General features: G+C 39.0%; 1 protein-coding gene across 6 annotated transcripts in view; it reads left to right on the top strand.

Moving 5' to 3' along the window:
* The window catches only part of TENM3 (teneurin transmembrane protein 3), a 2356642-nt gene that overhangs the window by 115925 nt on the left and 2222357 nt on the right, over nt 1-18360 (top strand). For all 6 annotated transcript variants that reach the window (XM_090036139.1, XM_090036135.1, XM_090036141.1 and 3 more), the window contains exon 2: nt 8733-8849. The gene's annotated coding sequence lies outside the window, so the exon portion shown is untranslated. The remainder of the gene's footprint in view (nt 1-8732; nt 8850-18360) is intronic.

Raw genomic sequence — 18360 nt, 5'->3', positions numbered from 1 at the left:
CACGAAGAGCAGCTGAAGTCTCTGGCACCCTTTGTTGCCTTTCTGCCCATGCCTGTGGAGGGGGCAGTTACTATTCCAACCATACCAACTATTCAATCCTAAGGTCATCTGCAGTTGCCCAGTCTCTAAAATTATGCTGTAACACACTGAAGAGGGAAGAGTGGATGGAAACTCCAGTGACTGCCCTCAACTCCTAATATTTTTCCCCTTAAATGCTTCGTCTGATCCCCTGCATCTACTGACACTGTTCACATGTTCTTTTGCTCCCTGGATGGCTTGGAAAGTAGTGCTTCATATAGTTTGCACCTAACAGGTAGTGTTTAAATGTGTGTGTAGTTCTGAGGATGGTATGTGATTATAAACTGCCTACTCTGGTTTCCCTTGCTCCAGTCAGTAAAAAGGTCTAAGGAGAGAGGAAAAACCTTATCTTACTCTTTTATTTCCTATGTCACTCATGATTAGGGTTACCATACTTCTGGGTTTCATTGGACATATCCTTTTTTTGGGTCCTCCTATCTCCATCTGGGTTTTCTTTTACATATGCTTTCCCAGCACTTCCCAGCTTGTCCTAGTAAGGAGCTGTTTGAGACAGGGTAACTGGAGGCAGGGCCATCATGTGCATCTGCATGCAGGCCCTGGCAGAGGGGGGTGTGTGTGTGTGTGTGTGTGTGTGTGTGTGTGTGTGTGTGTGTGTGTGTGTGTGTGTGTGTGTGTGTGTGTGTGTGTGTGTGTGTGTGTGTGTGTGTGTGTTCATGTTCTTACTGCTGGGACTGCAGCAGGGCGGGTGGAGAACAGGGCTGGGGAGGCAGGGGGCTGCAGGTCAGGAGTGAGGGGCACTGGCAGGGCTATGGGAGCGGGGGACTGTGGGTCTGGAATGAGGGGCAGCAGCAGGGCTGGGGGGGGTGTAGCTTGGGAATGAGGTGGGGGTAGGGTATGGGCATGGGCATATCACTGTCCCTCTACAATCATATACCTCCTTCTCCCTCCACCTCCACAGGTGTCATTTTTTGAAACTGAAAATGTGGTAACCCTATTCATGTTCTCTGAGATTACATTCTCTACTGTTTTTTCAAAACCCATCTCCTGTTATCTAAGGGCCTTGTTACATGGTGGCTCTTGGAGCTCTTAACCCCTGGATTGTTAGCACATTTATACCTGACACTGGTTTGAAGCACTCATTATATGTCTCAAAGTTATGCCACTCCAGGGCAGGATTATCTCTGATTGGTGCTACTCAGCTCCTGCTACACGAAAGTGTAGTCACTCGAGGCTAAGCTTCAGTGTAAACAACCCCCTTCCCCCTCCCCCACTGGCGAGAATTGGGCCCACTTCCCCCCGTCTTCTCCAGCACCCCAGATCCCCATTCGCTGCCCCCTGTCCTCCCCGTTTACTTGTGGCTGCCTGGAGAGCTGGCAGGGAAGACTCAAACTGCCTGTCCAGCTGCTGCCACAGCTGCTGCTTTCTGATCCACAAGAGCAGCAGCAGCAGCTCAGCAGCATGGGGGCAGGTTAACCCTTCTCTGCCTGCTCCTTGGGGACAGGCAGTGTGGGCAGCCACAAGTAATGCCACGGAGGTGGGGGAAGGCGGGGGGAGGGGGGGAGGGAAGTGGCGAATGAGGGGAGGCCTAGAGTGCAGGGGGAAGCCCTGAATGGGAAGGTAAGAAGTCTTACTTTTCAGTTCTCTATGCCTCTCCAGGCCTGAACATGTGACTGCTCCAAGCTCAAACTATTGTTAACTCGCATCAACATTTGTATGGCTCACAGTGTAAGGTATAACAAGGCCCTAAAGGATGGGGAGCATATTATTTGCTTCTATCCTAACTACTTCACACCTCTGACCTATTCAGATCTTTCACTGCATTTTTCATGTATTTCTGCATTAGGTTTTTCACAGATCAAAAAGGATTCTTGTGATTATCTAGTCTGACATTCCGTTTAACACAGGCTGTTCAATTTCCCATATTAATTGCTGTTTGAACTAGAATATCTCTCATAGAATAAAAAACATTCAGTTTTGATTTGAAAACTGTCAGGGATAATCGAAGCTTCTCATCCTCATTTAAAAAGTGCTGTTCAACTCCACTGCTGCTTACATCTCTCTTCTTGGTTCCTTGTTCACATTTATGATTCCCTACACTTCTCCCAATCTAATCACTGTCTCACTTGGATCCTTTGAGGTGTGCATCATGCCAGTCCCACTATTTAGAACAGTTTTCCATTTCCCATAAACATGTTTCCTTTAAAAACAAACAAACAACCTCCTCCCGCCCCCCTGCATTTTGGCTTCTTTCACTGAATCATTAATTAAATGTACTGCTCTATAGGTATTGTTGCACGTTACGCTTGGTATGTTCTAATGGCACTTCCAGTGTTAGCAGCCGAGCATTCAAGCAATGAAGCCCATGCTAAGTGCCTTCGTAGTGTAATAAGCTTAGTATAATACTCTAGAGGAGTATTTTCAGATCGTACTACCTAACATGTGTTCAGCTAATCTCAGACTGCTTCATGGAGGTAATAAGATCGGGGACTTTGCTGAAGTGAGGTGGGGAGCCCAACACGGCTGTTTGCCAGGCTTCTAGACTCTTTACTGCATTGGACCCTTGAACTGGCAAGGCTCCAGTGTGGGGAGAGGGTGGATGAGAGTCTGACAAATAGCTTTGTTGAACTCCCCCTCCCACCTCACTGGAGCCTTGAACTGGCTTACTATGATGCATATTTAGATCATAGTCAGTGTTAATGTGCAACTGCTCAGGAAATGTCCTTAGTTGTAGTAATGCCTGTTACGATCTAAATCAGGAGTGTTAACCATATGCCCCTGGGACTGGATCCGGCTTGTGGAGCGGCTTGATCTGGCCCATGGGTCTTGGGATGACCCTGCATGCCACATGTGACATATGGAGCCAGTCTGTTGCACAGGCTGGACCTGATGCTGTGGGTGCTGCTCACCCCACAAGGGATTGGTCCAGGGTGTAAAATGCATGTGGCTTCTGTGCCAGACCAAGCCTGAAAACTGTCTGAGGCTGGTCTGGATCAGGCTCCAGGCCATCCATGCACAGCAGAGCAAGCACACAGCTGTCTGGTGGGCTTCAGTATGCAGCATGAGGCACAGATTGCCAAGCATGGGGAGCATATTGCATGTGGCACTGTACTACACCAGCTCTGCCCACTGGCTCCAGTGTGGCTGGATCCAGTCTACCAGAAACCTCCATTTGGACTGCAGACAACCTTGATCTAAATATAGCATGTACTGTGTGTGACATGTAACTGAACCCTATGTCTCCTTCACCTTGAAGTTTTGTGCTGCGTATTGAATTTGTCTGAACTCATTTTTAAGGTCTGCCATTTTGTTTTCTTTTTAAAGCAGAACATACCACTACATTCTCTTATAAATAACTGGTAATCAAAATAAAATTAAGAGGCAATAATTTTATTTTTAATTATTTGTTATTTTCCTTTTTATTATTCTAAGAAGCCCAAATTGGTTCCAAAGTGGGGAAAAAATGAATATAGCTTTGTCTAAAAGGAAACTTTTTGCATGTTGCTTTTGTAACTTCAGAATGGATAAATTCAGCTGATGGAAAAAATATAATTAGTCTCCTTAAGATAATTTATTGCCATACTACATTGGTGACATCAGTCATTATGAGGTCTAATGCATGTAATTGGCAAATGTGTTTGCATCTCATACTTTATTCTAATTGACACCCACTATGTTGCTACTGACAGCTTTTCAGCCAAGATGAATGCTCTCTGCCAAGAGCTATTACTACTTTGCTGATGTAGCCATAGAAGGATACATTATAGTAAAGATGTATAGTAAAATTTTGGTATGTTTTTACTGCTTTGGTGCCTGTTTTCACTAGCTCTGAATTGCAAAGCTTTGACATGCATCAAGAATATCTTTGATGGTTTGATGATATGACACTTCTGAGGGTTTAGACAGTATACTGAAAGAGGCTCATTGAAATACTGAAAGGTTACAGCGTGTTTTGAAGCACTGAACATAATTCATGTGAAGAGACAAAACTTTATAAATTAAATCACTAAAGAAAAATGTTTTACTGTAGAAGCTACCACTAGACATTTTCTCTCTTGTAATAAAAGGTTACATTTTGTCATCAGTCCTGTTAGAAGAGGATAGTGAAAATTAGTTTTATGAGTTAGTGAAAATCATAAGGGACTTCCTGAAAGCATAAAATCGTACACCTACTATAGCGGTACACTGTCAAGGCACAAATAAAGGCATGCCATTACTGATGGACTAAATCACAATGCATTGTTTCTAGTGTGTGATGGTCTTTGGTAATAAACATAAAAGAACTGTAGCTGTAGTGAAATGCTAAAGAAAGTTACAATGAGATGTTTATATTTCATATCTTATAATTAATTTGCACAAAGAATCTTTACAAGAGAAGAACTACAAGTGAAAGGCTTAGTTGTAATCAATATTCCTATGTTAAACAATGTCACTTAGTATCTTAAAGACCATTTGTAACATTCAGCAGTTGTATGTTTAATCATTATCAAAGAGTTCAGATTAGGTTTAATTAGCATAGTCATGATGAATTATTGACAAACATAATGTAAATTGAACTAACAGAAATATAACATGAAAGTTAAGTTTAGGCCCTAATCCATCAAGTACCTATCTATAAATTCTCTGCACATGCTTATCTGTTGCCCTTCTAGCTTTCTGCTACATATTCTACATAGCTACATACTATTGTTCCTTGCCTGTATATTGTCCAAAAAGCATATAAACGGAAGCACTCAAAGTGCTAAATTTTTCATTGGAGAAAAGGGTTCCTTCCTGCAAAGGTTCCTGAAAAATATACCTATTTTCTTGTTTGCTGTTTCCCTGTCCTCAGCCAAAGATGACTGAATCCCACATCTCTCAGATCCAAAGAAAATGCCCCAAGTCATTTTTTTCTAGACATGACAAAGATTGTGCAAGCAATGGAAACATCATTTCTCCCACAATTTGACTTTTATTATTGTGTTGCTAATTGTGTTATATTGGAGGCATACTTTTTTTTTTTTTTAAAGAACTGTAACAGGGCAGCTCTGTGCCATAGGCTAGCCATGATGGTGCAACCAGTCAGGCATTTTGGTAGCATTGATTTTCACAACACTCTCCCTTCCACCCAAAATGGGCTTTCAGGGTTGCTACTCTAGTCACCCACCCCTACCCCCACCCTTACGTACACTACTATTCTGAAATGAAACCTCCCTCCAAAATAAAAAAAATCCTGCTGTCAAAATCATGAATTTAAGGGGAAAGGATGTACTTGTAATCTTTCCACTGATGGCAATAGAACATACTGTGCTCATTGGCAGGAAGGGACTATTCAGTTGGCAAGTTTGCTGCTAACTTTATGGATAATATACTGAGATGCATTGGATCAGAGAAAATATTTCTAAGTAATTAAACCCTAAGCAGAGACCTGGTTAGCTCTGTTAGTTTGAATTTGGCAGAAGGTAAGGTAGGATGGCACCTTAGGACACCTACATACATGCCGGATGCCTGTTCCGATGAGTGTGAATTAGCATAATAGGAGCCAATTAGACTTGATTAATCAAGTCTTCTGTAGCATGCTAATTAGCACACTCTAGCAGCCTCAGTGTCACGTGTATTTAGTGTTCCCGCACCTCAAAATGGTGGTGGGGGTGCTTTAACTAAACCTTGTTCAATGAACTTTAGTTAAAGCACCCCTGCCACCATGTTGAAGTGCAGGATCCTGAATACATAAGACGCTGCAGGCACTTTAATTAGAGCAGCTCCCAAGAACTGCTCTAATTAAAGTGCTACCCCTTGCCCTCTTCTGGAGTGTGTGTAAAGATGCCCTTAGATTCTAAGGGGTTCAGAAGGGCATGAGCTTTTGTAGGCTACAAGCTACTTTGTCAGATACTATGAATAGTCCATGGCATTTATGCTATATAATTTACCCATGAGACTTTATACAGTCAAAGTTGAACAAAGCACTAGGAAACAAGCAAGTAAATCTCATTTAATCAACAAAATTTTTATTCTGTGTTTGCCTTGTATATTATAAATATATGTACAATTTATAGTTTTCTAGCATTTTTATTACTGGTTTTGGTGAAGTAGAGCAGAGGGTTTGGGTTTGTTTTTCAATGTCAAGTTTTTAAATATTACCTGATATAATTTTTTCTTAATTTATTTTCTATGTTGATAGTTTAATAAAATTGCAGTTTACATTAAAGTTTTGAATGTATATGTATCTAGTTTACTTTTTTAACCTGTTTTAAGAAGAAGCAATTGGAATAAAATGAACTTATAGGCTAAGGACAGACATTCAAAACAGCCTGAGCCTGAATTAATTCAATCTTTGCAGGTTAGTCTAAACTGGCTAGGCTAAATCAGTTTTGGAACCAGACAGACATCCCAGAAATGCAGGCACATGCCTATAGTGGCTCAGGCTAGAAGTTGGGGGGTGCTAGAGGAGCCCTGCCCTTGCTTCCACAGGGCTGAGCTGAGGGAGGAGTGGCCATGCCCTGCCTTTGTCCCATGTGCCACAGCTGGGAGGTAGCTAGCATGTGGTCTGTTAGCTAATTCTGTGAGGGATCTGTGAGGGATGGGGGAATGCCTACTTAGCAGAGAGTGGGGAAGAAAGCAGGGGATGGGCAGGGAGGGGAGCAGAAGCCAGGCAAATGCCTGAAGAGACTACAGGAGCTGCAGCCAGGGAGCAGAGGGGAGGGGAGGGGCCAGCCCTGCTGTGGAACACTCACCCCGCCCAGCCCAGAGAGCATGGCAGGATGCAGGGGGAGTCTGATTTAATTTAAACCAGCAAGGAGTTGGGACAGACATTGCATAAACTAGTTTGAGCCAAATCAGTTAAGTCTGATACTACATTCAACCAGGTTTATCTCAACTCAGTTTCAGCCATTCTCAAACTGGTTTATGTGCAGTGAACATCTGTTTTATGGGTTTAAACCAGTTTCTGATCACTTATACCGGTTTATGTGTAGTCTGTCCTTAGTCATAGCAATTACAGCACAGTTTATACATAGCTGCTATTATTATGCCCTGACCTCCCATTCTGAGTACAAATGTAGGACCTAAATATGATATCCTTGAGTTAATTCCTTAAGTATTGCTACAGTATTTGGGGGCTTTTAACAGATACTATTTAGCTGGAATGTTTAGGGAAGGAACTACAGGGGACTTTTTGGCTAACTGTTGAGATGCCAGATCTTACTAAAAGCTTGCTGTGGAGTGGAAGGGAAAGATCTGTGACTGTTTTCACAACAATATAATGCAACAACTGAAAGAAAACTCAAGTTGTAATACAGTCTGCTCACTAATATAGTCTGCTCACTTCCTGCTAAAAGGAAAAGCAGCAGCCCTTTCCTTTTGAGTTTTATCTCAAAGTGTGGTTAAAAAAAAACTTCTTAGTGAAGAGTGTGCTGATATTTTTCTTCGTCCTAAGGTGTTTAGCTCCTTTTAAAATAAAGGATTGCATGGATAGGACAAAATGATTTAATTTTAGTTTTTATGATGTGTCTTACAAAAGAGTATGCTCTGGTTGATTTTGATTTTGATAACCCTTCTAGTGACTAAATATTAGTTTCATCTTATGCTGTGCAGCTGTACCAAACACCTCTATTCCATGTGCTAGAATTGTTTGGAGCCTAATTAAATTTTGCTCTTTGAGTAGGACAATGGGTAGATCTAGAATTGTGAAAAGGTAGTGTGCTGGTGGTGAGGTGCATCATCCCATATAAAACAACACATATTTTACTTCAGTTAAGAATAAATTAGAAGCTTTATTAATATGCTAAGGGACTAGGCCTGTATTATTCAGTTTAAGATGGAAGTAAAAACAAATATAACTTTGTTGGAATGGGTTAAGAACAATTTGTAGGGCTGTGAAATAGGCTCTTTATTACCAGGAATAGCGAAGAACCAGACAAATTGTAGAGGATCTTTTGATTGGTGGAACATTGAGGTCATTAAAAAGGAGAAAGGATTAGTTTAAAAGGCATTGGGTAGGCAAGGGTTTTAGACTGGGATTAATGTCATAAAGGTTAAAGAGGGCAAATGCATCTGGGTTTACACGACATAATACAGGAATAAAAAGGGAGAACCAAAACTAAATGGGAAGTGGCAAATGAGGGTAGAGACTTTAAAGGGCATTAAATGTACAAGATAAGTTATTCAAAGAAATGGAATTCATAAACTCCTTTATTGGCTTCATCACTTTCAGTCCATATAGGACTTGATCTTTGTGTAGTTTACAAATACTTTATGCAGTTTGCTTAATTTATTTTTAGTTTTCAGTGGGATTATCTTTTTGTTAAAATGAATATTGCTTGCTTTACATACCTTTGTAATATGTACTAAAATTCACATACATACTGCATGGAAGCCTATTTATGTTGCTTAGGAAGACTCTACCAATTCCCTCTGTAGTCATTATGCTTCTTCCCTCAGACCACCAGATGGCTGCTTAGGTGTAACAATAACAGCTGTTCAATACTATATGTCCAGCATGAGATCCAAGAACTCTGAAGTCAGTTGGGTTGCAGAGGTTTAAAAATAATAGCAGAATTTAAACTTTTATCTTCTGCAAAGTGATAATTATACCTTGAGGGAAGTGGCAGACTTTGCCAGAAATTATTGTAAAACTTTTTTATCCTTTTTATGTTTAATGGTCTGGTTTAAGATATATCAGCTGTGTTTTTATTTATTCTGAATTGTTTATTTTGTAGACATATATCAAGAAACACTAAAAACTAGATGAAAGGACAGGATACCCTCTGGATTTTCTTCTCATGTGAACAGTATACTGGCTGAAGTATTCAGTCAGTTTATAGGATCAGCTAACTGTAAGTAGTTCTGAACAGAATGAAACATCATTTATAAATGTTTTTGTGTGACTGGATAATTTAATATTCTTCCAGAGAAAGTGTCCCTTATGCTTATGCTCTCACAAAATGTTTAAAGAAAATGTTGGAAATATTTACTGATTGTATGTTGTCCAAGGTAATTTCTGACATTGACCAGACTTTTACAAAGTGCTCAACACTAGGGATGTCCACACGTTCATTAATGTGCCTTAAATACTTCACATTTACAACTTCACAGAGGTTTACTACTTCATTAATAAAGGACTAACTCAATGCTCAGTAGGTAAAATTACTGTGCATTAGCACTGGCACACCGTGAATTAGTGATGCTTACTGTACATTAGCTTAGTAACACTGTGCAGTAGGCTATTAGCGCAGTTTGTGCTCTGATGCTCTACTGTGCAGTGTTATTTGGCCACTGTGCAGTAAACATCCTATGTAGACACACATGCTGATATTTCTGAAAATCTAGTTCTATTCCTCTGTTTGTAGACTCTCCTCCATAGCCTACATTAATCTATCTTCTGGAAGAAGGAATAGTAAAAATAATCCATGAACAAAAGGAAGGAGGAAATAATGGTATAACCACTATGGGTTGTGCAGGGAGACATATTGTCACAAATTTGCCTGGCTATCATCCTGTTCCCATACTTCTTTTCTTATGGTCTGGAATCACAGGCTCACCTCTGCTCATTTAGTATTGAGTAGAATCACTGTATGGAAACTAGAAGTAACCAATATGGTAAATACCCAATTATGCTTTTCAGTTATATGTTCTTACATGCTATATGAATGTGTAGAAAAGGACATGTTTGAAATGGGCCCAGAAGAAAGGAAAACTGTCCTGCCTGGTAAAAGTGTAAACTGAACTTGTGAGAGCAACAGAGCAACTAAGTTTTTTAGATGTGTTTTAAACTGAATGTTGCCATAGTGGTTGAAGACAAGATAGAAGGAAGTTCATTTTCCTTACCAGAGTGAATTTGATGGACATTTTTTGGTGTTACTCTGTAGCTGAACTTATTATTTGGGTTTTGAAGTTCTGGCTGTTTTAGAGGTTCTTGTTTGGGTGCAAGAAATATTTTTCTGGTGCATTAATGGAAACATTTATTATTATAGTAAGTACCATGAATCCTATTGATAGGGGGAAAAGGTGTATCTTAAATATAAGCAAAACAAAACAAAAATCTTACTCCCCAGATTTGTGATGGAAGCAAAACTAAACATGGTTTCTTGAAATGATAGAAAAATACAGATGCATGAATTCATATGTTTATAAGAATTTGATATAGCCCGGGGGAGACCATGTTTATATTCCTAAAAGCCTGACTTCTGCACTAAGTGAAATGCAGAAATTTTCCTCGTTACTAATTGGCGTTCTCTTTTTGAAATTATTGTATTAGCAAACCCTGAAAACATGAGAATTCTGATTGTGTTCTATATATTTATTCCTTTTTATCCCCACAGGGTCAAATAGATCAGTATGTTTTCAACCCTTAAATCTCTTTGTCATCTAAAAATATTTCTGCCTCTAATGAAAAATGTTCAAACTTCTTGAATATGCAGTATTACTGAAAGTTACTTTTTCATGATTTTTTGCTTAAAGGTGACTTTTAGAATGATCTGGGGAATGTAGTTTGCCATCTGTTACCTTAATGTAAAGTATTTTGCTATTTTTTTTAATTCTCTATACATTTCCATTGCGTTCATAAGGGCTTTTTCTTCCCCTGTTGGCTAATTTAAAGGTGCATGACCTTCAGATGAAAGATATTTTGCATTTCAAGCCCTTTTCAGGTTGGATACTCAAAACTGAGGTCCCTAGTTATACTCATAGTCCTAACGATCACAATGGGGTTAGAGGGAGTCATTGGGGACCTAATATGCTTACTGATAAAATTCTTGCAATATCTTTGCACAGTGAGCTGAGTGAAAGAAGCAGAAACTTCATTAATCCTCAGCGTTCCCTTGTTGCTTTAGATATATTTGTAATACTCTAACATGCCTTCTTTAGTGGAAACCGTCTGTGTACATGACATAGCTGACGTTCATACTATAAAGCACAGTTCAATTTACTTGAACATGGAAATTGGCTCTTTTATGAGTCACTTGTGCATGACTAGTACAGCAATATTCCATATTATAATTGAGAAAGCATAGAGTAATTGAAGTATAATAATATTGAAAGAGGATGTCCATTTTATTTGTTTCTGTGAAAAATGATCAATTTTAATTTCCAAAATTTTAGTACGAGTCTGACTTTCTCAGGAAGTTGAAAATATTCTTATTAAAAGTAGTGACACTAAAAAATTTGATCTCTTTGTAAAAGAAACAAATAATGAGATTAACTTGTGAGTCACTGTTACATTTACATGTAAGGTAGAGGAAAAACAAAAATGCGTTATGATAAGTTTTTGTCAATTTGTATAATTTTTTAGTTAAGCAGTCGTAAATCAAAGAATAGTGTATTTTTGAGGCTCATTAAAGAGGCATTATGCATCAGAATAGTGAGGCAGTCAGCATAATGAAATGATGAATGCCTATAACTATCTGTATGTAAATGATGTGAGAGAGATTTGCTGGTGCTACAGAAGAGAATAACAATCTATTTGACGGTTCCCTGTAGGTGCTACTTCTGGATACAAGTGACAGATGTTAAATGTAAACCTCTTCAACAGCAAGCACTTATTAGCACTCTGTGGGGGGAAATGGCAATATAGAATAAGACAAATAGCAGATAAATGCCATTTAAATAACTTTGTTCTTACAAAGCTTTATTGTCATTTTTTTGAGTGTTGAATCCCTTTCCACTGACAAAGGTCAGGTGTATGAGGAAACATTTTCAAATTGAATACAAAAGACTATTGATTGAAGTGTCTATGTTTAAAAAAAAATTAACTCAACATTGTTAGGAAATTTGGTTGAAGTAAACAGCTAATCCAAAGTAGTCACTCTCCTTTTGATAAGCAAACAAATAAGGATTATTTTAATCACATTCTTTTCCTCATATTTCCTGACAGTTGCTGGAATAGAGTTAGGCATTTGAAACTTCTGGAAAAATAGTGGGAGCAGTAGTAGTGAAGAAAATGGGATTAAGTAATATTTAAGATACTTTCATACTTTTTAAGTCATTTGGTTCAGACCTAGCCTGAAAGACTACTGCTAGAACATATAAGATATTTAAAATTGTATGCTGGGGAAGACACACAGTTTGCCGATCTATTTCTGAAATAGAGATTAGCACTGAAGTAGCTGAGGAGCATCAAATTCATTTTCTGTCTTCCAAATATGTTGTAATAGACGCAGTCCTAACTTAATGTGTCTATAATGTGAGGCCTAATTCAGGTAGTGAAGAAACCATATTAGTGGAACTGCAGGCATATAGCATTGATTCTTCAGATTTCCAAAGCTTGTTTAGAAGCAAATTTAATTGTATTTAAATGTCAGTCTGTACTCTTTTTCTAAATGGTTCTAAAATAGTGTTGAAAGGGGGGAGAGAGAAATTAAGCAAACAGAGAATTTTTTGACAGATACCTATCTCTCCTTGCCTGTTAGTAGACAGATACCTACTCTCCTTGCCTGTTAGTATTTAAGATTACGTAGTTCTGCTTTCTTTCTGTTACCTTCTGTCAAGAGCTACTGCCTTGTATAACTTGTATAATCCTGTTTAGAAACATGAGCTTCAGTGTATCCTTGCAGATCTGTAATCCATTTTCATGGCTTTAAATTATCAGCTATCCATACACTACATGCCTGACGCTACTGGGCAGATTTATTATTCCCCTGGTTATCATGTTTGCTAATTTGTTTCCTTATTGCTTTGTCTTGTGTTAAGGAGTATACATCCTTTCCTCTCTGAAATTTTAAAAGACAGCTTGAGTTCATCCCATACATCATCTCTCTCTCCCGTCCCAGCAAATAATTCAATATGTTCTGACTCTGTAAATATATCTCTCTCAATGAAATTATGATGTATACATTTGTTTAACAACCTAATTATTAAGATGACATTTTCATATGGATCGTGATCTATGCCCATAAAGATTAGATGCAGGCTCAAGAAAATATAATGTAAACATTGCGCTAGAGACAGGCCCAGGGACAGAATTAAGGCAAATAGCCTATGACTTTATTACATTTTCTCCTCATAGACTAACTCAGTTAGAGATGCATAAGCTTTAGCACAGCATAAACTTTCGTAAGCAGTGGGCTTATATCGTCTGATGACAACCTTCTGCTTATGAAAGCGTAAGCTCTGCATCTCTGATTTAGTTATAAGGTGCAGATCTACAAGAAATTTACTTATAAGGTGCTAATCTATCCTGCCTTCTGCCTGACTTTAGACTGACACAGCTAACTCCCTCTATTTATTCAATTTAACAGCCTTCTAAAACGTGCAAGTGTAGCAGACCTTTAGCCATATAATTTGCCTTACTCTTCTAAGGGTATGTAGCTCTGCTACTGTGTTCTCCATCTCTCTGTTTCTGAGGAAAGCTAAAGACATAGATAAGGCATAATTCAGCTTTTGCAGGCCATGGGTAACAGAAAGGCCTTAAGGACTATGACTGCTTCCGCTCATGTCCTATTTCTGACAGTCACCCCAGAAGTTAATATTCTCATCTTTTGTTTCGCACCAGCTAATGCAAATCTCAGTAGTGTTAGTTGCATGCATTTGCCATCACCCGCTCCTGTAATATATGTGTATAAAATAAATAAATGCTTTCTTGCCATCTGTGGCCAGCCGCCTGTGGGGCCTTTGGTTTCAGGCCACAAGCTGTGGTTTCAGAGGTATTCAGCAGCTGGGCACTCCCTGCAACTGCAAATCAGTTGGGCCCCTGGGGATTCAGTGGAAGGGAGAGCCTTCCCTCTGCTGTACTGCAGTCAGTTGCCTGGGGCTGTGGTAAAGGCAAGCTCTCCCTGTGGCCTGCCACGGGAAGGCAGCCTGGAGAAGTGACAGAGGTAACTGGTCTTAGTGCCCACCCTTCTTGCACCCAGTCTGGCCCCCCTCTGAAAGACATTGTTGCCTCCTACTCTATTCTAATTAATCAGGCTTGTGAAATGTTGTGAGAGATTAAAACTATCCTGGTGTTCCTTGTGTGTATGAACAAAAAGGGAAAAATCCCTTGCAGCCCCTACAGAAGGCAAATTGGTTAGATCCTCAGCCGACTGATAAATCCATTTCTGATCATTATAACAGCCTATAGTATACAACCATCATGGCAGGATTTAGGTGCACAAGCTTATAACATTTTGTTGTAGCTGCAGCTTTTGTCAGCACTTCAGACTCCTGCCTATGTGTAGGTCAGCATGATGGAATACCTGAGAGCTGTGGAGGTATGCTTACTTCATTTATCTGCAGCCTATAGACTTTGAATAACAAAACTGGAATTTATTCAGTATTTAATCCATACTTTAATTTTATAATTAAAAGATATAGTTTCATAGTTTTAACTGGTTATTAAAAAGGTTAGAGTCAAGTAATTTAGAGTAAACTATATAAAAAAAACTGAAAACTGATGAACAAATTGAAGCCTCTGTCTTACTACATATTAGCACAGACTGTAATGTACTGCAGACAAAAACCTGGACGTTGTGTATAACACTGTTTGGGGCGGGTTTTGACTTTAGTTCGCACATATATGTACACGCACATCAGTTATCTTGAATGCTAAGGAATAATAGTGATATACATTAAGACTGAAAAACACTAAGATCCATAAAAGCATAAAACAAATATTCTTTTTATCTGTCTTAATGAAAGCATATAATTTTTCTCTTTCTCCAGAGTATTTTAATGTTATTATTCTTGTATTCGATTAAAATAAAGGTCCATTTTGTTGTCTTACTGTTATTTCAGATGAATTTCATCATGTAACAAATAGTAGTATTAGCTTTCTTGCCACATTAAACTAATAAGTTGCCTGAAAGAAATAGGTCTTTTTCCACAGTACAAAGTGAGAACCTTTTTGCTGCCATGTAAAATTTCAATCCAGAAATGGAAGTAGGTGCAGAATATGCTACAGGTTTTTTTGTTCTGAGAACATATCATCTAAGTAATGCTTGATGTACATGGTTGAGAACTGGTTTCTAAGAGGCATTCTGGATATTAGCTTTTTGCCTCTATACAAACATTAACTATTTTAGAACAACTTTTTTTGTGAGGTAATTTCTATTACCTAGCCTTATTTCTGCAGCTAAGCTAAGGTACTTGAACTGAAGTCTACTTGATATAAAATAAAGGAATGCACAGAAAAATGTTTCTCCATATAAGGTCAGCAGATATTGAAATATGCTCCCTCTGTTGTTCTGAAACAGTCTGAAACTCTTCGTTCTTAGGAGCACTGTATAACGGAAATATCCTTACCCAGTTATTCTTTTTGGAGAGGAAATAAGTTGTAGTAAGATCTGATACATGTGGATCTGCTGACTGTTATTTCATGGGTGAAAGCTTGTCAATGTTACTCGACCTTTTTCCTTGCAGAAAATCATTGGCATATACATTACATGTAATACTCATTTACTTACCACAGCTGTTGTACAACAATATGTACATTTAACTGCATATTTGCCAGTGTCTGAAAATCTTCACATGTAAAGTGTTTTGAGATGTTTCTCCCATAGCTGAATGTGCGTATATAAAATGTTATGTGTGTTTGTCTTGTATATTTACTTTTTAACATTTATAGTCATTTGATGTTTTGCTGCAAATCTTCTTCATATGTTATTGGAACATGTGGGAATTATCTCCTCGAGATATCTCTGCTCACTTGTTTAATCCCCCACTCTGGGATCTCCCTTATTACTTTCCTGTCATGCCTTGATGTTCAAAAGAAAAGAAAGAGGAGAAGGGAGGTGTTACTATTAGTGGTAGGAATCACAACAATATGTTTTTTCACAGGGCTTCACCTCCCTTATACCTTCGGCTTACCACACCTATACAGGCTCAGGCCCATGATCTCCTTTGGCATCTCATCCTCACATTAAATACGTTGTAGTGCCCAGCTGCCAACCAGTCATACCGGTCTCTTGCCCACGGGGAGATAGTTAATAGTCCGGTACCTGTAGGTATATGTCACCCGTGAGAGTTTATATTTTGCTTCCTTTTTCAGTGAGTTTGTTGCCACTGGTCCACATAACAATTTGGCATTTTATTTATATTGTGCCATTGTACATCCCTGTACCATTGATTCTTCAATCTTTTCTCTTATCAATTAACAACCTTATCCTTATTTCAATTTTGTCCTTATTTATTTTTTTATCAACTAATGCATATCATCCCTTAATTAATCCATGTTTACATTCCATCAACCAATAGGTTTATCAACATCCAATTAATCAATTACATTGTAGTGATCAACTTGTTAGTCATTCCTCAGTCCTTATTTATATTTTAGTCATAAGGGAGCTCATCTTGATCCCTTTCCTCATTAAGGTTTACCTCGCTGGCCCCTGTGCTCAAGCACTCTGAAATTTTTGACTTGCCAATCCAGGTAGCTCTCACCCTGTGCTGCAGCTTTCTGTGCTGCCTCTCCAGTAGGGGAATTTCTTCTTCCTGGGTCTGGCTTTGTCCCTGGCTCTGGCTTACTGTTCTGTCTCCTAGCACAGTCTCTGCACCTCCTCACTGCTTACAGGACCCATCTCCTCTCATGCTTCCCCTCTCCAGGGGACTTCAGTTATGCTGGCAGCCCCATTTGCCTTCCAGCAGAATGCCTGTTGGCTAATAGGAGCTGGTTCTGGATGTCTGTGACCCTGAGCAGCTGTTATGGACCAGAGGGGACGCAGTTCAAACTCTGGACACTGGCTGTTCAACTCCACTAATTGCACCACCATCCCAGGTTCTGCCGGGAAGTTTTTCTTGGAGCTTTGGTCTGGTGGGACAGTCTGCATCGTAATGGGGCCTGAGGACAGTGCCCTGTTACAGAACACCATATTCCACATAAACTGCAATACAATTATCTTTAAAAAAGTAACCAAGTCCTCATTTGTTTTCCAGTTTCTTTTCTCAAGCTTCTTTGCTTATTGCAGTGATTCCTCACCAGGATTCCTTGAGATCCTTTAAGTATGTTGTGAGGTGCTGCACAATATTAGCACTCTTAGGTATGCAAACACCTATACATATTTCAAAAAGTAACTCCAAGATTTTAAACAGGAATCCATCTTGTTAAAAGAATTCTGATTTGTTCTGTATTCTTTACAAAAGACGAATTGCTCTATTTTCCCATACTCAAAACTCATGCAAAAGTTAAGATCTGGCATTTCCCAAGGTGGGTTAGAGTCTAAAGAGGGGTGCAGTGAGTCTCAAAAGGTTGAGAACCACTGATTTATTGATAAAGATGTGCTTCCTATCAGACCTAGTGACAGCACTTACATCTGAGTTTGCCTGACATGTCCCGTAAGATCTTGTTTTTAAAGTTAACAATTTTGCCAGACTTCATTTAAGAGAAAATTTTCCAGGACTGAAATCTTCCCATATTTAAGCCAAGTTTCAGCAAAAAAAGAAAAATAATTAATTATCCATTTCAGAGAATAGGATCAGAGAAAAATAAATAGCTTTGTCCAGTTTTAAAAACCAAGACATGATATTTAGTAGGGGGAAAAGGCCCAGATTTAAAAAGTGATGATTTTTTTATATCTGTTTGGCATCTTTCTCAGAATCTAGTTAGAGGTTAACAGATAAATTCTCCAAAGATTCTAACTGCAGGAGGGTATGTTTTAAACCAAGAATGCAGGGCTGAACAGGAGTTTCCCAGAAATTGTTGTTTCTATTTGCCAAGGTGTTGAAGCGTCCCTGAAAAACTGAAATTCTATCCCTGCTTCTGCCATAGAGTCTTTGTGTGATACATGTATCACTTAAATCACTTAAAGCAAACATTTCATAGGTGGCTATTATTGCATAAGTGGTCTGTAATACTGAATACTCTGAAAAATCAGTCAACTTAATTTCACTCTGCCTCAGTTTCCTATTGGTACATTAGGGCTTGTAGTTAGGTTAACCATATGTCCTGTTTTAGTTGGGACAGTCCTTGATTTCAGAGGCTGGCTATGACTGGCTGTTGGGATATGTAACAGAAGTCCCAGAAATGCAAGGGTATGGGATGCCTTGTAGGCAGGCAGGCACCTTTGCCTGCCTGGCACATAGCCCCACTCACTGCTAACTTGTGAGAGCACGGTGGAAACGGGAAGTGTCCCGGATTTCTCAGATGATATCCCAGATTTCCATACGGTCAGCATACTTGTAGGTAGCTACTTATTTTACAAGGCTCTTGTAAAATTTTCATTTTTGAGAAACATACAAGCACTACAGTGATAGCACCATAGAAAAAGTCAATGAGGAAATTGCAAGAATCCTGTATTCAGCACAGGGATAGTGTGCAGCAAATATTTTATACATCGAATAGGGAAGATAATACAAGTATTAAATAATGAGTCATTCACTATAACCTGTCTGAATGGCTGGTAATAGACAGCCCCTTTATGCCACCATAAAAACTTTTAT

The sequence above is a fragment of the Crocodylus siamensis genome, chromosome 2 (genome assembly GCF_052110815.1).
Source record: "Crocodylus siamensis isolate JL-2025a chromosome 2, ASM5211081v1, whole genome shotgun sequence".
Classification (NCBI taxonomy): Eukaryota; Metazoa; Chordata; order Crocodylia; family Crocodylidae; genus Crocodylus; species Crocodylus siamensis.
This window is presented reverse-complemented; position numbering and strand designations above follow the sequence as displayed.